Genomic DNA, 24,474 nt, shown 5'->3' on the forward strand with positions numbered 1-24,474 from the left:
GCAGTAGGGTTGAACACCATGAGAAGCTGCAGATGGTATTGGCTCGATATGATGAATGTGGAGGACAACTAAATCCAAAGAAATGTCATCTAGCACAGCCAAGGGTGAAGTTATTGGGCCATATGGTGTCAGAAAATGGCATTGAGGCTGATCCAGACAAGGTTAAGTCTATTATTCTTCTTCCATCACCTACGAGTACGAAGCAATTGGCAACCTTTATACACAAAGTGAAGTACATGGCACGGTTTATTCTATTGTCTTCGCAGCTTCTTTATCCATTACAACAAGTGGCAAAGCATGATCCATTGCAATGGGATGACAAGTGTGAAGAAGTGTTTCAAAAGGTGAAAGAGGTGTTAGGGGGGTTGTCAGCCATGCAAGCTCCTAATTGGGAGAAAGTGTTTTATGTAAATCCATCAGTACGGGATGATGCCATTGGAGCCATGCTATTGCAAAAGGGGAAGGGCAGCCATTATATGTGGCCAGTGTATTGTGCAAGCCGAGTGAATTTGGTAGCGGAGAGAAAGTGTAATATTTGCTTGTCGAAGATTTCGTCATTACTTGCTACCATGGCCTTTTGTTTTCTTGATGAGTTATGCCTTTTTGCCACAGTTAATTAATGGTACTAACATGTCAAATGTGGTGAAGAAATGGGTAATTGAGCTGCAAGAGTTTGAGTTCTCTTTTCTAGTGGAAGACTGTACAAGGGCTACCCTAGCTGATTTGTTGACCTACAAGGAGAATCCCCTTATTGTTAAGGAAGAGGTGGTGAGAAAGGTAGTTGAAGAAGTGCCACAGATCAGCAATGCACATGTGTTGTTCTTTGATGGTTCATACAGAAAGAGCCATGATGCAGCTTCAGGGGGTATAGCACTTTATGATCCAGAGGGGAAGCTAGTATGCAAGAGAGGGTTCAAGTTGGATGCTCATAGTAACAATGAGGCTGAATATGCTACTCTGGAAGCCGGATTACACATTTGTTTGAAGCATGGGATTCGAAGGTTGAGCATAAAAGGTGATGCCTTGTTAGTGGTGAAGCAAGTGTTGGGTGTGTGGAAGAGCAAGAACACCTCATTGAAGGAAATGTGCTTCAGAATTAAAGGCCTGTTAAAAAAGTTCGAAGCATGGATCATCAGACACATTGAACGTGCTCTAAATGGAGAGGCACATGAAGCAGCTCAAGGCATGATTGGGGAGCTATTTGTGTTGAGGACCACTTTACCTCTTTATCATGGCCGGGAAAGTTTGGCTCAAGAAGAGGAGTTTTTGCTAACAGGAATCATTCCAAAGGAGATTCAGAAGTCTAAGAAGTATGGCTTTGTGCGTAGAGCATACAGGTACAAATTGATTGGTGATGTCTCATACATGAAAGGGGCGGATCTCGTGTTGAGACATGTACCTTGGCGGGAGGAGCTTTACAGAGTGTTGGAAGAGAATCATGAAGGCACATGTGGTGGCCAATTTGCTCTAAAGATCACCTTGCATAAGATTTTGCAAGAGGGGTATGTATGGCCTAGTTTGCACAAGGATGTTCACCATTGGTGTAGGTCTTGCAATAGGTGTCAAGCATTTGGGAAGAGAGTGTTGAAGACAGAGCTACGAAAAACCATTATGGCGTTTGATGTGTTTGAAAAGTGGGGGATTGATGCAAGAGGCCCGTTACCTATCACAAGCAGGGGCAAAGGCTATATCTTGACGACAGTGGACTATCTCTCTAGATGGGCAGAGGCTATAGCAGTAAAACAGATCACTGCAAAGGATGTGGCAAAATTTGTGTATGATGAAATATGTTGCAAGTTTGGGGTGCCATTAGAGCTACTTTCAGATAAGGGGCCAGGATTTAGAGCTAAATTGCTAGACTTCTTATGCACAAAGATGAAGATTAGGCACCAGCATACCACTCCTTATTAACCGCAGTGTAATGGCTTAAATGAAAGATTCAATGGTGAGTTGGTACAAATTCTTTCTAAAGTGACGGAGCACCAAGGAAAGAATTGGGATTTGGAATTGCCTAGTGCATTATGGGCTTACCGTACTTCGGTGAAGACAGGTATAGGGTTTACTCCATTTCATTTGGTGTATGGAAAGGAAGCACTATTGCCTGTGGAGGTAGAGTTGCCTACGGTCAAGATGTTAGAGAAGTTGCTTGGGCCGCCTAGTGATGCATTCAAAGAGAGGCTCTTGCAGTTACAAGAGGTCCAGTTGGATAGGCTGAGCGCATTGGAGCATTATGGGCAGATGCAGGATAAGGCTTTGGCAAAGATAAATGAAAAGGTCAAAAGTAAGGGTATCAAGAAACATGACTTCGTTTTGCGCTACAACAGTAAGCTGGACAACACCTTCCAAAAGAAGTTTCAAATTAAGTGGGAAGGCCCTTTCAAGGTAGTGGAGTGTTTTCCAAATGGCACATATCAGGTGGCTAACCTGGATGGTGTTCTACATAAGTCAAGGGTAAATGGATTGCGTCTTAAATTGTATCATGCTAGATTGATGATGGTGGAGCAAGATGAGCTGTCTGTGGATCAAGCAATGTTGGTGAGAGATGAGGAGACCTGCGATGCGGCGAGTCTCATATCTCTCTTTGCTGCTGCTGATCATGAATGATCTAGCAGGCTAGGGGATGGGCAAATTATGTCAGGAGTTTTTTCGAGCAAGGGATTGCACATATGTACATATACATGCATGGTGCATCAAATAAAGAATTGCCCATTTTTCAGAGCCAGGTGGTTACGTGGGGCCCACATGTGTACAGGTAGGACAGCATGTACATAGTGCATCGATTTTCACTATCACCAGTACCAGTATGTTTTTTCTACAATAATGAGGAGTTTATAGTGCGTAAAACTTCTCGAGGAAGCTATCCGCGGGCCGACGACATGAGGTAAGCAAGTGCGTCAGATGGCATCTAGTGGCGTCAGGAGGGCGAACGGGGTCAATATTTGCACACGGATGAGGAAAGACACAACGTGGGTGTTTTCTTGTGAGAGTTATGGAGAAAGGTCATCATTAGGACCACTTTTTGGGGACACTTCACGTGGTTGCGAGACGCATTATTGAAAAGAAATGAGTGCCAGGTGTGCGGATGATGCAAAAAGGTGACAACTATGCACTACGAGGTCAGTTTTTGGCCTGTTCAGGGTCCGTTTGAGGTCATCTAAAAGGCCAAGGGTGCCCAAATAATAAAGCTAAGTGTGGGAACTGAAAAAACTGAGAGAAGACCAGAAAAAACGTGGAGAAGAGAGGAGGAACAGCCGCAGGTGTGTTTTTGCTCATTTTGGAGCTTGTTTTGGCCGTAAACTGCTCATCCGAGGTCGGATTTGAGCACTTTGACATTGTAGACTGGGGTTTTGGGCCGTTCCGGACGCGATGGAGCTGTCCATTTTGCCAAATTTCTCACTCTTTTCCTGCTGTTTTTCTGTGTAAGTTTCTCCTATGAGCGAAGTTTCTGCTCCAATTTGTGATTGTATCTGGTATCTTTTACCCATATTGTGTGAGCTATTTGCCCCATTGGTGTTGGCCCAAGCTCAATTGTATCTAAACATCAGAAATTATCCTCTTTTGAGCTGAGTTTTTGGGGTGTGTGTGTGTGTGTGTGTGTTTGTGTGGAGTGGGCAAGTGGATAGTCTCTCTCCTCTCACTCCAGAGGTGTGTTCCCTGTCTCGGCTAGGTGTGTTGTCTACACCGAGTGGTGCCCCATAGTGTGTGTGTGTATCTTCCCAAGAGTTTGTGTCGGGTCGTTATAGAGACGTTGTGTGTGTTTTCATCCTGCTCACAGCGCGTGGAAGTAAGCATAGGGTGTCAATCTACACTCGACCGACTCTCGACTAATTCCTACAGAGGTCTCTACCCAATGTCTAAGTTACAGCCTTCAGGAGTGCATAAGAGGAGGTTTCCTACAACGCTTTGAAGAGCGAAATACCCATCAAACATTCTTGAAACGCCCCGGAACTTGAAGGAGACCCTACTTGTACCAATAGGTCACTCTCCCTAAGATCTATAAACCAAAATCCCAACCCTAAACACCTGCTGCAAAATCACGTAGGATGTATGGTCGAAATTTGCAGGTCGCCGTTTCCAAAAACTAAAGTACCTAATGTGTATCTCTACTCAATGCGAACGCGTGGATATGCTGAAATGCGAAAACGAATAACGTATGCTCACCGAATCACCAGATGAAGCTCGTAGGTCGAGCTCGCAAAACCAGACCGTACACCCGCAATGTAAGTATCGGTGCGTAGCTCTCGTCGGGGACAACATGTTGCACTTCTCCTCACTCGATTCCGACCATCAGTGCGCGCATAGCGTCAAGATGAAACTCTCACTCTCTCTCGTACACAGTACGCTCACTCACAGACAGAACTTTTTTAAAATGACAAAGGTTTTTCTCATTAAGGTCAAAAGTGGTGTAAATACCTTACAATCTTAAACCCTAATGTTTCAATTTAACCATCTACTCAATCTAAATGTCAAAAATGGGACACAATCTGGAAACTTCTGTAAGCCCCAATATTTACAAAGGTGAAATGTCGGTTTTTTCTCAAAGAATGGTTACAAAAAATAATATTCTGCCGAGCTCCATAGGGTATGTCCAGCTACTAACACCGAGCCTGTTCCACCCTGGAACCTTCTTCTGGGAAATCCTTCCACCGCTACATTAGAAGGAAAGTCGGAAATTATTAGATCAACACAATTGTCTACTTGCTTCCCTTTAATCCTCCCTACGCTGCAGACAATAGTGAGTGCCTCAGATACACTAAAGGTCAGCTCCTCGCTCTCGACTGGGTTAGTCATTGCCTTCCACAGTCCTCCACGTGAACATGAAAGCAAAACACAGTGCCTGCACGCAATCTTCTTTTAGGCACCAGCACGTATTTGATAGTGCCAAAGACATTTCTATCTTTTAGCCTTACTTGTTGGTTTCAATTCAGGTGGAACATAAGTGCCCTTGCCGCTAGACGCTCCTAAGGTGTTTGTCCTTTCCCTTTCAGACTGCTGTTGTGCCACCAAGTATTTATTAACTATTTCTTGTCGAGGTTTACTGGCATTGGAGGCCTCTTGCCACTACTCTTAGATACTGCTGACCTAATGGAGGCAAAGTGAGATATTGAGTCCCCCCTCGCTCTTGATGTTCTGTTGTCCCCATCTGCAATTGTGTTTTGTGCAAGTCATACAACGTTAACTCCTCCTCTGGTGCCCATTGACCAAGCAAGTCCAGCCACCAAGGGCAGTGCCTTGTCTCCACCTCATTCAGAGGCTACATTAAATGTGCACTTGTCATGGGCCATGACAACATTATTTGCAAGAGGAGATCATTGAATCATCAAAGAGCTATACTTACCCTACCAAGTTTCACATCTTGGTACATGTAAACTGGGTGGTCCACGTGTTTCCAAACGTACTCCATGGCAGGTATTTCTGCTATATTTTCATGTTAATAACATATCTAATGTCATGACCTACAAAAACCAGTAGAAAACGTAGAACCGGCGTGACAACCAACAATCGCAGCAGGCCCGGCAGGTTTAATATGGAACCCGGCGGGCCCGACGGGACAAGCAAGAATCCTGCCAGGCCCGTCGTGTACCCCCTCCATATTTGGCGGCTCTATATAACCCTTTTATAGACATCACATCACATCACCTCTTCCTCTAAATTTGGTCATCCTTTAAAATTTAGAAGAAAAACTAAAGGTAAAAAAATGAATAGTCTTTAAAAAAAATAAAACTTAATGTAACTCTGATCATGGATCATTAGTTATTTTTTGGACTGAACTGATTCTTGAAAGGAGGTAGAAAGGTGAATCTTTGGGTCGGTATCTCTACATTTGGGATGGACTGATCTCATGTTTGGTTCACTGTTATATTTGCTAAATTGATTGCTATATTGATTAGAACTTCTATCATGGGTCATTAGTTCTTTTTTGGACTGAACTGATTCTTGAAAAGAGATAGAAAGGTGAATCTTTGGGTTGATATCTCTACTTTTGGGATGGACTAATCACATGTTTGATTCACCGCTGTATTTGCTTGCTATTCCGATTAGAGCTCCAATCATGGGTCATTAGTTCTTTTTTGGACTGAACTAATGAATAGTCTTTCAAAAAAATAAAACTTAATGTAACTCTGATCATGGATCATTAGTTATTTTTTGGACTGAACTGATTCTTGAAAGGAGGTAGAAAGGTGAATCTTTGGGTCGGTATCTCTACATTTGGGATGGACTGATCTCATGTTTGGTTCACTGTTATATTTGCTAAATTGATTGCTATATTGATTAGAACTTCTATCATGGGTCATTAGTTCTTTTTTGGACTGGACTGATTCATGAAAGGAGGTAGAAAGGTGAATCTTTGGGTCGATATCTCTACTTTTGGGATGCACTGATCACATGTTTGATTCACTGCTGTATTTGCTTGCTATTTCGATTAGAGCTCCAATCATGGGTCATTAGTTCTTTTTTGGACTGGACTGATTCATCAAAGGAGGTAGGAAGGTGAATCTTTGGGTCGATATCTCTACTTCTTGGATGGACTGATCACATGTTTGATTCACCGCTGTATTTTCTTGCTATTTCGATTAGAGCTCCCATCATGGGTCATTAGTTCTTTTTTGGATTGGACTGATTCATGAAAGGAGATAGAAAGGTGAATCTTTGGGTCGATATCTCTACTTTTGGGATGGACTGATCACATGTTAGATTCACCCCGCTGTATTTGCTTTCTATTTCGATTAGAGCTCCAATCATGGGTCATTAGTTCTTTTTTGGATTGGACTAATTCATGAAAGGAGGTAGGAAGGTGAATCTTTGGGTCGATATCTCTACTTTTGGGATGGACTGATCACATGTTTGATTCACCGTTGTATTTGCTTGCTATTTCGATTAGAGCTCCAATCATGGGTCATTAGTTCTTTTTTGGACTGGACTGATTCATAAAAGGAGGTAGGAAGGTGAATCTTTGGGTCGATATCTCTACTTTTGGGATGGACTGATCACATATTTGATTCACCGTTGTATTTGCTTGCTCATGTTTGAGTAGAGTGAGGTTTATTCCCTTCAGGCTTCACTACTACGCTTGTGTGTGGTATTGATTATAACACTAATGTTTGGTTTGAATAATACTTGAAAGAAGAGATAGCATACTGAGCTATGTTTATTGGTATTGCAGGCATCCAATAAGTATTTCTTCCACTGGGAATGTGAGCGGTGATGTTGGTGTCTCAAGCCTAGCTTCCTTGAGGAGACCTCCTACCTCGATGCCAGGTCCTGCTTCGCAGGGCACCACTTCGTAGGGCAAGCGAAAGGCAGGTGGAAAAAGTCTAGGACCCGAGTGAAATTTTGCCACAAATTTAAATAAGTATCAAGATTGGAAATGTAACTTTTGTGGCGAAGAGAAATCTGGAGGAGCACCAAGAATAAGGGATCATTTGCTAGGTGGCAATACCAGAATCCAAGGAGGAAAGTGCAAGGGCTTAGGTGCAGAAGAAGCAGCTATGTGCTTAAAAGCTTTAATTGGTAAGCTAATTTCCACGAGCAAAAGATCAAAACTCTCTACTTTCGACCATCACACCCCGGTATCGATAAGATCAAACCAAGACAAAGGATCATTGGGTGTAACGCCCACCAATGGAAGCACTCAAAGGAGGGAACCAACTTCTCATATCGATGGAACTACACCTCCAAACCATGGATCTCCTGACTTTTAGGTAGGATCGTCAAAAAGTAGACAAGTTAGCTTACAGAGGAGCTTCAAAACGCTTTCCTTAGAAGAAGCACAACTTGCACTAGCTAAATCCGTCTATTTCACTGGGGGATCATTGGCCATTGTCACCCGTGATGCATGGAAGTCAGCTTGGAAATGCATTGGGGAGTGTCGTGCTGGATTTACCCCTCCAACATATCACCATATGAGAAACCAACTGTTGGATAAATGTTACACAAGCACACAACAGGATATTCAAAGGGTAATATGAAATGCAACAGAACAATCTGGATACACCATAGTTAGTGATGGTTGGTCAAACGTTCAAAGGTGGCCATTGATCAACATCTTGCTTGTATGTCCTTGTGGTGAATGTTTTATCAAAGCTGTGGATAGATCTGGTCAAATAAAGTCTGGCAGTTTTATAGCTGATATCATTGGCGACGCAGTTGAGGAACTTGGAAAAGAAAATGTTGTCCAAGTAATCATGGACAATGCCAAAAATTGCAGGGCTACAGGTAGGATACTTGAAAGTCGCTTCTCTCACCTATATAGTGTTGGTTGCAATACACACAGCTTGAACTTGGTATTGCAAGATTGGTACAAGAGTAATGACACAGAGTGGTTCAAATGGATAGTAGACAATGCTCACTTAATAGTCAAGTTTGTTTTGAAGCGTTAGAGGGTTCTTGACATGTACCGTCAGAGGATGTCTACTATGTTAAAACTGCCATGCGAAACTAGATTTTGCACCAACTACTATACGGTAGAATCACTAATAAAAAATAAGAATGCTGTGATGGAGACATTTGTTTGTGCCACTTTTTCAGAATGGGAGGCCGGTCAAAGGGAGAAGATAAAAATAAAAATAGGGGTGATCAGAGATCTACTAGCTGATCGCCACTTCTGGGATGATGTGGTGGATGTGCACAATATCATGATGCCAATTATGCTCCCATTACGCCAACTGGATTCTGCCTTGCCTAACATAGGTAAGGTGTGGATGGCTTGGTGGAGTGTTCAAGAAAGCCTTGCAAATCCAGAGGAGCCCCAGGAGCCAATTGTGAAGCCTTGGAAGACACCATTCACTCAAAAGAGGAGAGAAATTCTAAGAAAGTATGTGCATGGTCGATGGGTTGGAGCACATAGTCCACTACACAGTGTAGCTTTCTTATTGGATCTAGAGTATTGGGCAATGGAAATAGACAAACTTGATGAGGAGGTGCTAGAAGACTTCTATGATATGATAGGCAGGTTTTATGTTGATCCTGATGAGCATGCATCAGCTGTTACTGATCTTACGAAGTTTAAACTCAAAGAGGGTAAGTTTGGTACAGAATTTGTGCAGAAACTTGCCACGGAGCAACCAGCGTGGAAGTGGTGGATGATGAATGGTGGTAGTGCACCCACCCTTAAACGCCTAGCTGTTAGAATCCTAGCCCAATGTGCATCCAATGCAAGTTCTGATAGAAACTGGAGTACATATAAATATGTACATTCCACCATCAGAAACCGCCTTCTAAATTCAAGAGCTGAAAAATTGGTGTATATGTACTGCAACCATCGGCTATTGGCAAGAGTGCAAGCTGAGAACTACAAAGAGGAGATGCCGCGCTAGACTTATGATGTAACCAATGATGAGGTGGATGAAGACAGTGAGCTACAAGGGGAATCTCATGAAGTAGAAACTACATGTACTTTAGAAGAGATTGAAGAGAATTTGGAAATTGAACCAACTTTGACCCGTGAAATATTTGTGAGAATATCTTCATTCTCCTGTTCACGCTGACCTTTAAGATTATTATAGTCTTCAGACATTTTGAACATTGCATATATCTTTTTGGATATCTCATACTCACATATAGCACAATGAAATCTATTCATCATGCTTTGCATCAAGCATGATATATGGTACATATGTCCGCATGGCAAGCTGAAGTGACCACACCACTCATGAAAGAATGATCTACATATGGGGCAAGGACCACCGTGCTCACCAGAAGCTGGAGGGGCCTCAATAGATGTTGGGTGCTCAATCAATGTGGAAACATTTTGTTTTTTTATAGTCGCCTCTAACTCTTTTACGTGGCGAGATAGCACCTTCACCTTCCTTTGCAAGTCTCTATTTAGGGTTGCTTCTGCATGAGAGCCTTGTGTAGCTTGTAATGCTTGCCTGAGTTGAGTTTGAAGCTCCTCCTTAACTTGGTGCACTTCCATTGATGTACCTTCTAGTGCCAATGGCATCTCTTGCCGTGTGACGGTGATTGCACTGCTGCGAATGTCCTCAACCGTCATATGAGGTGTCCTTGAGCTGAAGTCCACTACTTCACCCAAGACATAATGCATGTATAACATCTTGGAAAACCACAATAGACAATCCATCTGATGCATAGGATGACCCATAACATCGAGATATATGTTCTCTCCATTGTCTCGTATGTCTGCATTAATGCATTGTGATAGCTTGAGTCGGCCTTTCTTGATGTTCTCATCGCAACGCCTGGCCAATGGATTTGACCATTTTTCGGTCAATCCTAGAGTTCACCTCTTTCCATTGTGTACCCACTGGGTTGGCCCACTGGGAGCAACGAGCTGCAATTCGAGCGGTGTCATTCACTCCACTGCCTTGACACATGGATCTGAGACGCTCAAAAGCGTGCTTAGCCCTTTGATTATCATTATCCATATCCTGATTAAACACTATTCTTCAGTTACGGCATACAAACTTAATGATAATCAATTGCTATAAGAGTAACCACCATTTTACGACAATCAATTGATATAAGAGTAACCACCATTTTATGACAATCAATTGATATAAGAATAACCACCATCTTACGACAATCAATTGATATAAGAGTAACCACCATTTTTCAAATCAATGAATGACAATGAGTGATTCCATGTGGCTTATTGCTTGAAACTTAAGAGAAAAAACAAAACTCATAGAAAATTGTTGTCTATTGAGATATAACAAAGTGTTTTTATTACTCATACATAATCCATGGCGCATAAAACCAAAATTTTAAAAGTGCTTTTATAAGTCAAAAGTCTCAGAAAACCCTGCTTCATAAAGTACATCATATATCCATCAAAAAAAGGCTACACTCATTTCAGAGGGAGGGCGTAAGCATCGTTCTGACTGGGCTTCAAATCTTTCTAATTCTTCGTCCAAAAGGGCCAAGGTCTTTCTCTCTGTGGATTTCTTCCTCACCCAACCTTCCACAACAATCCTAGATATGGCTTGTACCTTCACTAAAACCTTATGTTTGAACCAAACTGTGCTGTAGTAGTCAGAGAACTCTCCACAAAACTTACAAAATTGCCATTTCACCCATCCTATGGCGTACACATCTGTGGCCTTGGTCCATGGGCATGGGTGATTGCCATCTAGTAACTCAGGAGCTCGCCAAGGATGAATCTTTTGCCAGTTTTCATCGGTATTGTTGGTCTTTTGTGTCTCTAAGCCAACACACAGAGCCAATCCCCAATCAATTATTCCAATACGGGGAGTGAGATCCTTGGTAAAGTCCAACATGATGTTCCATGGACGGAGATCATTGTGGATCACTCCCTCGTCATGTGCGAATCGCAATGCCTTCACCAAGGCATGGATCAACAAGGGAGCATGATTGCACAGGCTCTTGATACGTGTTTTCTGGTCTTCAGAGGGCTTCTCCCATTTAAAGTCTGCAGGGATCTTTACTTTCCCCTCTTGATGCGCTACAAGCGTCGTGAAAGAGCCATGTGGATGGGGCACTGTCTCCATAAGATCACCTAAACTTCCCCCAGTGAAGTAGGGGAATATCAGAAACCATGGCAACGTTACAGAGTGGGAAATACTCCTCACAATCCCTCCATGGTTGAGATCTACCCCACTTCCTGATGCAAAGCTTTTCCACTGATGCTTGGCCTGTCCTTTTAACTCCTTGGCACAATAAGTATTCGTTGCAGGAAGGAAACTGATCCCTTTGATTTGAACTTTCCACCCTGTGCCATAAGCCCCTGGCCCAAGTTTCTTGATCTTCTTAATGGACTTATTTGGAATGCCTAGAGTCATACTACATTCAGAATTGTATATACTGCTCTCCAGGTGACTGGCAGAAGCAGTAGAACCCAATGTTCCCTCAATGGCAGCCTCCTCAATAAAGGGTTCTCCAACTTGGCTGCTCCCCACAACTCTGGTGAAAGCCATTCACATTTTCTTGCTTAGGCCAAACTGTGTGTCTATGTGGGATGATCGCCTTGACCTCTCCTTTTCAGCTCTCCATCTAGTGTTCCAATGCTCTACCTTACCCTTGTCTACTTCTTGAGGGCATTCCTCTTTCAAATCAGAGGCCACCTTGGGCAAATTGCCCACCCAACTGCTCAGTAATGAGTTTATTGATTCGGTTGTTTTGTCTGGATATAACAACAACATTTTGCGGGCAATCTCACTATATAATGATTGCAATCTAGACTCATCTGCAACAATCTGCGCTATATCGTCGGGATCTAGTGCAGTGACGATTGTAATCAACAATTGTCTAATTTTCTTTTTGAACTCTATCATTGAAGTAGCAGAAGGATCCATTTTGCCTGCAATGGTATTATTGCAAACAACACATTATGAAATATAACTATGTGCCACTACATTTGGATCTTTTCTACGTGAAAGAAAAAGTGCAATATAGACCATAGATCTCGTACGCTTTTGCAGTGACACACCTAATCGCAATTGCAACCATGTGCCAATGCCTCACTGTACGACAACTTACAAACATATGCTCCTGTCATTCTAGCAGCAATACACTGAAGCGGTCCGGGGCGGGCAACAAGAAGAGCAACCTCTAGACACCCTTCAAGGCTCCCGTGCTGCTCAATGGGGCTGGGGCACAACACAACACAAACCAAAACAACAAACCCACAACCAAATCCCAACTACACAAGGGGCACCACCTAGTTTAAGAGCGAACTAGGACGCAAAAGAGGAGAATCGTTAGAGCAACCCACAAACAAGCAAGGAATTTACACTAACCCTAACACCAATGGAATACTCTCACACACTAAAACACGAGAGAGAGAGAGAGAGAGAGAGAGAGAGAGAGAGAGAGAGAGAGAGAGAGGGAGAGAGATAGTGCTCGGGCTGCTTTGAAACATATCGGCAATGATCAAGCAAACACAACTATATATTTAAGAAACAGAGAGAAAGGGGGAGGGGGTGCTTGTTGCATTAATACCTTCTTACAAATCTGTCATGACAAATCAAAGTGAGATTAGTATGTGTTCAACATAGCTTGAGTAAATTACACCACAACACATCACAAGAAAAAAGCCACCCCAATCACTGTCTTAAAGCCAGGGGAGTCCTCTCCACCCTGTCGCCCTCTTATAGCATGTGGGATTTATGGCTAAATTGATAACAATACCCGGAGAAAAGCTATCAAGAACTTAAATAAAACAACAAGACACTTACACATCATTATTGTCCATGACTTCACGTTGGAAGGGAGACAAGGTATCCATGCTTAGTCCAAATTCACCCTCCTTGATTCAGCAAATGTTGGGCTTACACTAGGAGGAGAAATGATAGATTTCCTACTCTCAATTTAATGATCACTCTCTCTTACAATGGCATAGAGTTTCCTTGCTAATCACCCCTAATACAACACATACATATGCCTAATGCCAATGAGATTCCACTCAAGAGCTCCTTCTCAAGAGGTTGAGCTTGGCTTCTCAAGCTATAGCATAGTGCTCTTTCTTCTCCCCCCTTTTGTGCTAGCTACACCCTCCTTTTATAGCAATTTTGAAGGCTAGGGTTACTCCTCTAACCATGGTTGGGTTAGATTTTCAGCAATTTATCTAATTTCTTTTGCTTGGAATTATCAAGAAGTTGGTGGGGAAAGAGAGAGGAGAGAAATGGAGGTGATAGGACTTTTCATAGTGGGTTAGTGTTAGTAGAGTTAGTATTAATTTACAAATGGAATTGGATATTTACAATGGGAGTATCCATGTAGGATACAAATAAGGAAGAAAAACTCTTAAGAGGTAAGAAAAGGTGGATTTCTTACAAGGTTGATGCTCCAAGTGTCTTGAGTAGGGCCAATTTTGACGCTTGTTGACGGTCCACTAGCTTTGACGGTACATTTTTTCTCCACTCTTGACCTTCCTTGAGAGACAAGGTAATTGAAGCTGAGTAATCAACCACCATGATGCTGTCTTTTAAGAGAAGAGGCTGAATTTTGTGGTTTTTTTTATAGATATGGGTAATTTGGAGGAGGAAAAATGAGACTAGGTGGTCAATTTTGGAATGGAATTGTGTGTGGGAGGTATGAGTTCACCATGGTTTCTCTTATTCTTCAAGGTTGAGGAGAAGGTGAGTAGGGTGCAGAGAGGAGTGGTGAGAGAGGTGGGGATGATGAGTGGAGAAGTGTGTGTGAAAGAGGAAAATGAAAAAGTGGAAGAGAGAGTGTGACTGCATAGCATGGGAAAACTGGGGTCCACTAATAAAATCATAGCTCACAGCTCGTAGCTCAAAAAAATATGAAAAAATTTGAGGCAAAAGTTCAGCCCACGAGCTACAACTTTTGTTTGTATCACCTTTTCAAATTCGGAGAGCAAGTGAAATTTAAAAATTCAGCAAAACCGACCGTTTTTTTCCACTGCACAAGGTCCTTGTGGGGTCCTTCTTTGGATGATTCTTTTGAATACCTCCAAGAGTGAGCCCTCCATAGTGCATGTATGCATGCCACCTACCCTTGACCTTATTTGGTAGGTCTATAATTGAAGATATTGTTGAGATTATGATATAAGTGAATAGTACAACTAAGAAAATCAAATATTGAGGGGTCTAAAAAATATGTACATGTCAATAATATAAGTGGAAAAAATATAAAGGGGTCAAAAGAAATCTCTCTCATTATGAGGCTACCATAAAAAGATAAATATTCTTGGTGTTCTAATTTTTTAGAAAAAAAAACAAAATAGATGTAGGAAGGGAAAAATCACAATAGTGAAAAAATATACACATAAATAAAACTAGTTTTTTTGGATTTTTGTTGGGGTGGAGTTACACCAAATATAAGAGAAGCTTACATGAAAATATTTCTATATGGAATAAAGAGTATGAAAAATGGTAAGAAAAATTGTGGTAATGGTGAGGCAATGTACAGAGCATAAATAACACACACCTAGGTAGAAATATTTAAATAAATACCAAAATAATTATGGAAAAATCTTTTATTTAGGCCCTATATACAAAGAAATATTTACATACGCATGGGCCATAATATACTTATATTTTTTATATTTTTTATTTTTTTGGCTCAACTAGCCCAATGACTAGCTAATTGAGGGTTTTTTAAGAAGATATGGGAAAAGTCCCGTGACTCACGCACGCCTATGTACAGTGAAATGGTAGGGATAGACACAGTGTTTGGGTGATTTTGGTAGGGTGAGGTAACTCACTGTGGCAATTACAAAGAGCCGAAAAACGGCTATCAACACCTAGTCGCAATTGCAACCATGTGCCGAAGCATGAATGACTGGGAGCAACATAAAACATAGTCACCCTATGCTTTTGTATTGAAACACCTAGCCGCAATTGCAACCATGTGCTAGTGCATCCATGCACGGTGACTTCTTTCAAACAGATGCTCCTGTCATTCTAGCAGCAACACACCTAGTCGCAATTGCAACCATGTGCCGAAGCATGAATGACTGGGAGCGGAGCAACATAAAACATAGTCATCCTACGCTTTTGCAATGACACACCTAGCCGCAATTGCAACCATGTGCCAGTGCATTCACGCATGGTTACTTCTTTCAAACAAATGCTCCTGTCATTCAAGCAGCAACACACCTAGTCGCAATTGCAACCATGTGTTGATGCATGAATGACTGGGAGCAACATAAAACATAGTCATCCTATTCTTTTACAATGACACACCTAGTCGCAATTGCAACCATGTGCCAGTGCATCCACGCACGATGTCTTCCTTCAAGATTCAAGCATATGAAGCATTCTGAAATTATTTGAGCACACATTCATGCATTAGATGCTACCGTCAATCTAGCAGCAACACACCTAGTCGCAATTGCAACCATGTGCCGAAGCATGAATGACGGGAAGCACATAAAACATAGTCATCTTGTGTTTTTGCAATGACACACCTAGCCGCAATTGCAACCATGTGCCAGTGCATCCACGCACAGTGACTTCTTTCAAACAAATGCTCCTGTCATTCTAGCAGCAACACACCTAGTCGCAATTGCAACCATGTGCCGAAGCATGAATGACTGGGAGCAACATAAAACATAATCACCCTACGCTTTTGCAATGACACACCTAGCCGCAATTGCAACCATGTGCCAGTGCATTCATGCACGGTTACTTCTTTCAAACAAATGCTCCTGTCATTCTAGCAGCAACACACCTAGTTGCAATTGCAACCATGTGCCGAAGCATGAATGACTGGGAGCAATATAAAACATAATCATCGTATGCTTTTGCAATGACACACCTAACCGCAATTGCAACCATGTGCCAGTGCATCCACGTACGATGATTTGATAAAAGAAATTTTAAACCTTTAAGTTTTAACGCAAAAAACTAAAAAAAACATCAATAAAATAAGGAAGGGTTTAAAAAATTACTGCTACACTGCTTTGAGAATGTGGAAAGCTGCCAGAAAGTTTGGTGAAGACTTTTCAATGTACCTCTTTTGTGAAAAGACAAGCACCGGCGTCACCTTTATATAGCCACGGCGGGCCCGGCGGGCAAATAGCTTTACCCGGCGTGACCGTCGGGAAGATTCACTAGCCCGCTGGGCCCGGCGGGCCAACTAATTAGCCTGCCGGGCTATGAGCCGGTCTCCAGGTCTCCTTGGAGGTAAAAAAAGGTGAATGTCAATTAACAAAATATTTGTTATTTTGCATTTCTATTGTTATTAACCTGAAATTATAGTGTGATCACGTCATTTTGAAATCCGTGGATGATCAAACACTCAAGCACCCTCGGCATCAAACCTCCAAGTCATCAAGGCATCAAGACAATAGAAGAAGGTCACATGTAAAACCTAATGTCGGACAACCCTTCGTTGCTCCATGGCGCCTTTCCAAGGTGGATAGGCTGCAAAAACGTCCGAGATGTCTTTGATTGTTCAAATGTGCTCAGCGCACTTGAACAATCAAAGATTATTCACTAATCTCTTCTCACAGAGATGCACGTTTATAAGCTACCATGTCATAGTTTACTACATGAATAATGAACACTTTATTCCTATCTAAATGAAAGCCATTGCTATCCTGCAAACCATAGCCATAGTTTGACCACAATGATGTGATTAGCATTAGCATTTTGTCGTAATGAACATTGGTAAGAATTAGCTATGCCCGATGCAACAAATGTGCTCGTACATGCAACTCTCAATTTGCAATATCCGTTCGACACCTGTGGATTCTGGTGATCTTAATAGAGCATACCATAAATAGATAACTTACCCTCTTTACCAAGTGCTCAAGAGATCCATAACTACATTCTGCATGTTCTTAAAGTCATCTGAGATATGCAAACCTACGCTCACTCGAATTAATGGAGGCAGGAAAATCCATGCTGTAGAGAAGTATACGAAGGCTAAGGTACACACGATGGCAACCGGTTGTGGCAATATTCTCTGGCTACAAATTTTCTGCTGAGGAGGACCTCCAAAACAGTCACAACTCCATGGATTATGAAGAACATGGTCACTTCCCATGTTCTGTGTGTTTGAGTAATGCAGTAAAAGATGCATTCATGGATGAGGCCGACTTAGAACCTCAAAGCAGAGCACTTTCAAAAACAGAGTTTGATTGAAGGCCGACATGCACTTTCAAAAACCGACCATGCTGAGTTTGCTGAGTTTTAAGATTAAAAAATTGAGCAAGAGTTTCTTTGCTTGTTCAAGTGCGCTCAGCACACTTGAACAAGAAAAGAAACTCATGCTGGCTGACTCACTTTGCTGCGTGGTGAAAAAGCCTTGAGGGGGTTGCATGGCATGAGCAATGCCTTCTTCATCTCCACCCTTTTGCTGGTTGCCCCACCCAATCTCCACTTGTTTGCCTACTTTGGTTTGAGATTTGCTTCGTCGGTGGCCACGTGATCTTTGCTTCGTCAAATGATCAAGCTTCGTTAAATGATCACCCTGGGCGCTCTGCCATGGAAGACTACAAAGGGTGGGGCTTGGGGTTGAGACTTCAATGTCTTTGTCGAAGATGATGGCGATGGCATGGCAGGGCTTTTGCTTCAAAATTGGTGGATTTTGAGGGAAAGAAATAGCTTAAGTTTTGTGATGGGGCCAACTGTCAGTGGAGATGGGATGGTTCTATTTCCTCTATAGTTTGTGGAGCCAAGGCAGCTAGGTTGCGAGGCGTGTATTGCAATGGTTCTGTCGTGGGGGTAGGGGTAGGGATGCGACAAGGAAATTCGTAGAGCCACAATAGCAAAGGGAGGGAGGGCATCCTCTATCCATTAGGGAAACTGGTAAAGGCAAGGAGGTCATGAGTGAAAAGCAAGGGAGGGAGGAACGCCTCCTCTTGCAAGCAAATGTGACAAGGGTGGGTGAGGGATGTATGAGAGGGCGTGGGAACACTTTGTAGGAAAAAACCCTAGGTGGCCACGTTTCTTTGCCCCTCCTCTTGAATTCCTACAATTATTTTCTGCAGTTCTCCTTGGCCTTGCCCTGCGATATCACTCAAGGGATGTCGTACCTTGCTCACGAGATCCTTCCTTCTGCTGTAATCCCTTCTCCATAGAATGTACGTAGCCCTATACGACTAGCTTCCCCCTGGATAGACCACCGACCTAATATAGCCGCCTTAATTACTTGACCCGCCTTAATTAATAGCAGGTCCTTGGTCATCTAAGAGGCATGTAGTGAATTTTGTGTATTTTTTGGAGCACTGGCATGTTCACTGGTTTTTCTAAAAGTAATTTTCTCATTTTTATGCAAAAAAAATTAAATATTTGATTATAGGTGCACTGCCAAAATCTTCTTGGGAGATCTCAATGGTGCTGCAGTTGAAGTCCCTTTTCTCGATGGGGTAGCAATTTTTTCTACCTCATCTATGCATTGAAATCTGGTCTCTCGAGCAAGCTCTAGTGAAATTGGAACAGTTCAGTTGTAGGTATTGGCAAAGTGTGATGGGGTTTTGCAACCAGTGTCTGTTTTGCAAAGGAGACTGGGGCTTGATGATGATAGCTACTTTCTTCTCAGCAGTGATTTGTCACAATACTATATTGCAAGGTTGCATTCTACCAAAGTAGAGTCCGAGCTTGGTGCCTCCAATATTTCCCCAATGTGAGTTGGTACACACTTGTCAATCCATGATTTATTGGATTTCTTGTTGACCTATTTCTTCTGTTTGGTGCAATATTTTGGAGGAGGAAATTAGAGACAACACTCCTTCAAACAAACTTTTTAACAATCCGACCCCGGGTAGTGCAGAGAGAATTGAAGTGGAGGATGATGATTTGTCATCTAATATATCATCCTTCGAGATTGTCAGACGGTTGACTCTAAATGACATTCTCCATAGAGTTATAGCAAAGTGCACGCTGTTGGGGAGGGTGCGTGAGCTGCCTGCAAAAATCCCAAATAACACAATCTTTGAATTGGTGGATGGATGTCAAATCGAGGGCATGGAGTAGAAGTACGACAGTAACCTCTAGACAAAACCTCAAACTTAGACAAGGGCCCTCAATGACTTGACTCTTCGCAAAAGCATGTGTGGTGGTTCACTGAAATGTGTGAATGAGCATTGTCCATTCTTTGCAAGGACAGGGGTAGTCAATAAGATTCATTGGTGTGGTCAGCTTCTTAAGCCTCCCATAGCTGGTAGCTATGCTTGCAGGAGCTTTGGTAATATAGAGTGTTTCTTTTGCAAGCATACCCCTCTTTGCATTGGGAAATGTCCTACAATTTCTTACTACTTTATGACCAAAGGCACATCACATTCTCGACTTTTTATCCACTATGGGGAACACTCTCATGATGTTCGCAAAAGAATGTGCAGGAGTTCACTCAGGAATTTTCATAAGCTTGTGTCTTAGGTTGTTAGCATGGATCATAGTGCGGGGCCAAGGAGAGTAAAAATGATAATTGGAAAGAAAATGGTACTTCGTGCTTTCACAGATCATGACAAGGGACCATCTGAGTTTATGTCTGAGTAGGAGTTGAGAGAGATGTCAAGAGAAATGGATGCATTGGTGAACCTTAAGAAGTAGGTTCAACTAATTATACTACTCTTGACAACTTGACATTGATTTGTGCTAATCTATCATGGTTATACTTGATAGGTTGAAACAAATGGTAGTGCAAAGTAAACGAGCAAATAGACCTACAAGTGATGGGCTTGAGGCAAAAATGTCATTTTGAATTCTTTCATGGTTCTTGATTCCCTACAAGAAAATTCAGGGGACGACAGATGCTTTCTATTCAAAATGTCCACAACTGGTGAAGGATCAGGGGTTAGCATAGTGAAAAGGATGGACACTGCTGGTACCGGTGTTCTTAGGCAATCTTGGGTCTATTTTGATCACGTGCATAGAATTGAGGGTGGCTGGCATACCATGGGGGCGCATGTCTATGATCACTTGTAAGTATTGATTTGACCTAGCTCAGTGATGTAAATTTTGTGGCTAATTTCCATTTCACCCTTGTTTGTGCACTGTTGCAGAGCTGCTTACAATTGCCACTTGTGAGTTTAGAGAGGAGGACGAGGTGGTGCAGATTATGTTCTGGGAGAACTTAGTAAGGGTGGTGATAGAGAATGGTGGTAAAAAACCGCAATTTGCAGGGTTCATGGCCGATGAAGCAGGTGCAAATTGGCGTGCAGTGAGATTTGTGTTCAATGATGGAAAGGAGATGGTCGGTCGAGAGAGATCTTTCCTTTTCCATTGGAAGGAAAGCCTCGTAATTCATACAAATCTATATATTGCATCACCCTTTAGGGCCACCCATCTAGACATGTGTGAGAGCTGGAGAAATGCATCTACTAGGTCCGATGCACTTGAGCATTTTAGGTGAATAAGGGCATGGTGGACAACAGGGAAGGCATTGGATAACTCAATTTGGAAGCTTGAGAGTTGGCTTGGTTGGTGGTATCGCAGGGCTAGTCGTTGGTGCAACTTTGTGCTTGTGGACAATGAGCCCATAGCCAATGCACTGGTGCCAAGGACTAATCTTTGAGAATCTAAGCATGGTTCATGGCTCGCTGGAGAGTGTTATAAACAAAGAAAAACGTTCTTGAAATTCCTTTCACGAGCACGATGGATTCTTACGAACCACAATATCAATCAGCTTTGGATCTGAATCCGTTGAGTTCCACACCTTCAATTTGAACACCTCTTCAATGACAATCTTATTTACCACAGTATCTTCCACATGCATTCTTCAAGTCAATGCATAAGTTACTTGTGTATATGCAAGATTTGACACACCTGGTCTGTAAGGAAGGTGTTGTCTCTCCTCCACATTTGAGTCACTTGTCAGTGGGGTTGTGGCATCAATGACTGCCTAAATTTGTGTCAATGGAAAACCAAAGTCAAATCCTCCAACCACTAACTTCTTTGCCTCTACTATCTTCATGTGTGTCCCTTTTTCAATCGGCCAAATTGTGGGAAGACTACTAGGAGCATGTAGCACAACCTTACTAATGTTCCAGCAATTTCTGACATCTGTGTTGCAAAAGTAGCAAAACTTCTCCTTCTTTCATTGGACCATCTGATAGTCACTCCCGAAGCATAGTGTTATCTCACCCCTGCAAACAAGTGCATCACATTTCTTTCCAGATGCCCAATTGCTACACTTGATCCTACTCGCCATCAGCACTCTCCTTAATGCCCACATGGTGGGATGAACGTCCACCTCACATGCCTCAAGATCATGCAATAGGCTATCAGCATTGTCTCCTACTTTGTCCTTTCCACGAACAATAGCTTCTTGTCTGTCTACTGTGACATAGTTGTACTCCGGACGATGGCTGCACCTTGCTTCATCTATGCTGTCCTCTGTATCCAGTGATCTCTTGACCCGAAGGGTCTTCTTTTCACCTTTAAATTTGATTCGTTGCAAAAACATTGAAGTCCCAGAAATTGCATCATCCACTATCTTTGTAGTTTCAACCGGTGATGGTGTTTTGGCATGTCATGATATTGCTCTGTCGATCAACACCTTAGAGTGGGCCCCGTTCCAATCAGTTTTCCCTCAAGGAAATCAAGATTCCTTGCACATTGAAAGTACGCATTGACAAGGTCGGTGATGCATGCATCGTATAGAGTATGTGTATATGTCGGGACAAGAAAGTCAGGGACGCTATTTTCAAATTAGGAGAGCTAGTAAGGTACACCACAAGACTCCACTCAACTACACCTTTTTTATGTACACAATAATTTCAACTAGCACTTAGTGTATCCTTGTGTGTTTTCTTGCAGATTTGTGAGCTCCAAGGAAATCAAAATTGATGTTATCCCTGCTGCTCAAATACTTGCAACAGAAACTGTGTGTGCCATTGAAGATGCATTTCCTTGATCGATCCTTCTAAGTCAAATTCACCTCTTGGTTCACGTGGTGTAGGAGATAGATATATGTGGAGTAGTGCACGCACGATGGATGTTCTTCTTAGAGAGGTTTTTAAAGACTCTCAACGATTTTGTGCGGCAACGGTCTCAACCAGAAGCATGTATGGCCAAAGGGTGGATTGTTCAAGAGGCATTTGTTTACATATCTAAGTATTTGGCACAAAGTTGATCCTTCAATGCCTCGCATGTGTTCAGACAAGGAAGATGCAAGGATGACTTCACACTTGACAAGTGAAACGGGGAAACTACTTAATATGGATATTAATCTATCCCGAGTGGTCGATAACTTTTGCATTCTCAATGCAAAGATGGTGACTAAGTGGGTGGACTTGTGGAAAGTGGCAAAGGCGAGGCGTTTGCAAGAGAGGGAAGCATGGAAACAAGCACATGAAGGAAGGAGGGCACCCCCCAGTTCCTAGACACCTTGCATGTTTCCCAGATCTCATTAGTGCAGAGTGGATTCATGAGAGAACGACCGAGGCAAAAGCACGCGGAGAAGACATCACCAACAAAGAATGGAAGTATATATGAGGCTGCGTACCAAAGGTAGAGTACTCATATACGTAAACCATATTGTCTCGCTATTTATTGAAATTATCTTTAATATGTATTTGATAAATTAATATATTTTTCTCTTTTGTAGTGCCTTTCCTTTAACTCTATGTGGTCAAAGGATCGTCGCTTTTGTACGTGCCACATTGATGAGCGTAGAACCACCATGGATTGTGCCATCATGGGTAACTTTGACACAGACGGTGATGAAGCCAGGTACTGCGGAACTATTGAAAGGATACTAAAGGTTAATTTTAGAACCTTTCATAGATTCATCTTTGAGTGCAAGTGGTTTGCAAAAGTATCTAGATGACATGATAATGGCTTCTACATGGTGGACTCTAGTGTGCATCACACAGGAAGGTATGACAATTTAGTTTTACCGTGCAATTGTGAGCAGGTGAGTGACATGTACCTTTTTTATTGTTATTTACTTGTAGCGTTAGTTATACCAATGTTACTCACTTTGAGCTTCTATTTTATAGGTCATCTATATCCCAACAATCCACCAACCAAAACTTTGGTCTGTAATTCCGGTAGCACCTCGAGGCAGAACCATTTTTTCCATTAATGAAATGGAGACTATCTTCGACCCTCTTCCACCTCTGACTTTGGATGAGGTGGAAATAGAGGAGAGGGACGTTGATCAATCAAGTCCGACGGCAGCAAGTATTAGTGAGGATGATTGTCATGATGATGAAGATGATGAGAATCATGGAGGATGCGAACTCGAAGATGATGAAGCTGGCAATGCATCCACAAGCGATAATTCCGTTTCTCTCTTTATTGATTGAGGAGCCATGGGATTAAAATTGGATGATGCTTCATATAGAGATCTTTTGGAAGATGTTTCATAAACATTTTGCAGTTATGAAGTTTTTTGGTCGTGTAATCCATTCACCTCTCTCTCCCTCCTCTTCCTCTCTTTAGATTTGAGAATATGCTCAATTATGTTAATCAATTGACAATGATTATTTTAGTTGTAACCAAGTGTAATCTTATATCCCCTGTCTCCTTCTCCCGACTCTTTCTCTTTCTCTCTCTCTCTCTCTCTCTCTCTCTCTCTCTCTCTCTCTCTCTCTCTCTCTCTCTCTCTCTCTCTCTTTCTTTCTCTTCTTTTTGACATTTGGAAAACTATATACAATATTCTTTAATTTTTATTGAGAGGCGGGAAACACCAAAATTTGAATTGGGGGGGGGGGGGGGGGGGGGTTAAGACAGAATTTGAAAGTTTAGGTGCTAAATTTGGGCAGCGGATATAACGACGGTAATGAGCGCGATAATACAACGGTAATAATAGCGTATAAAGTTACAGTAATACTTTAAACACAAAGAAAACCTCCGCTCTCCTCTCTCTTGTTTCTCTCATTGAATTTACACCTTCTCTCTATAAAATGCGGTAAAACAGTGCGGTAAACACTTGAAGATTTCCATAGTGTGGTTGAACAAGAATCCTAGATACTTGATTCTGTTCACAAGAGCACCTGCGGCACTTCAAAAAGACCCAACTTTTTGTCATGTACCAAGAGTAAGGATGTGGCAAGCACATGAGGCAATGGCAAAGAAGCGGCCTACATGGTTGAATTATCCGAGATTGCTAGCTCCAGAGAAGGGAATGCCGACA

At 42.2% G+C, this 24,474-nt stretch overlaps 2 pseudogenes; both read right to left on the reverse strand.

Annotated features, from left to right (window-relative positions):
• Positions 1-4,537: 4,537 nt before the first annotated feature.
• Positions 4,538-5,404, reverse strand: LOC147442847 (uncharacterized; annotated as a pseudogene).
• Positions 5,405-5,426: 22 nt separating this feature from the next.
• On the reverse strand, positions 5,427-21,543 carry LOC147442848 (uncharacterized; annotated as a pseudogene).
• Between the last annotated feature and the right edge of the window lie 2,931 nt (positions 21,544-24,474).

Source organism: Adiantum capillus-veneris, chromosome 14 (assembly GCF_014529385.1).
Source record: "Adiantum capillus-veneris isolate H3 chromosome 14, ASM1452938v2, whole genome shotgun sequence".
Lineage (NCBI taxonomy): Eukaryota > Viridiplantae > Streptophyta > Polypodiopsida > Polypodiales > Pteridaceae > Adiantum > Adiantum capillus-veneris.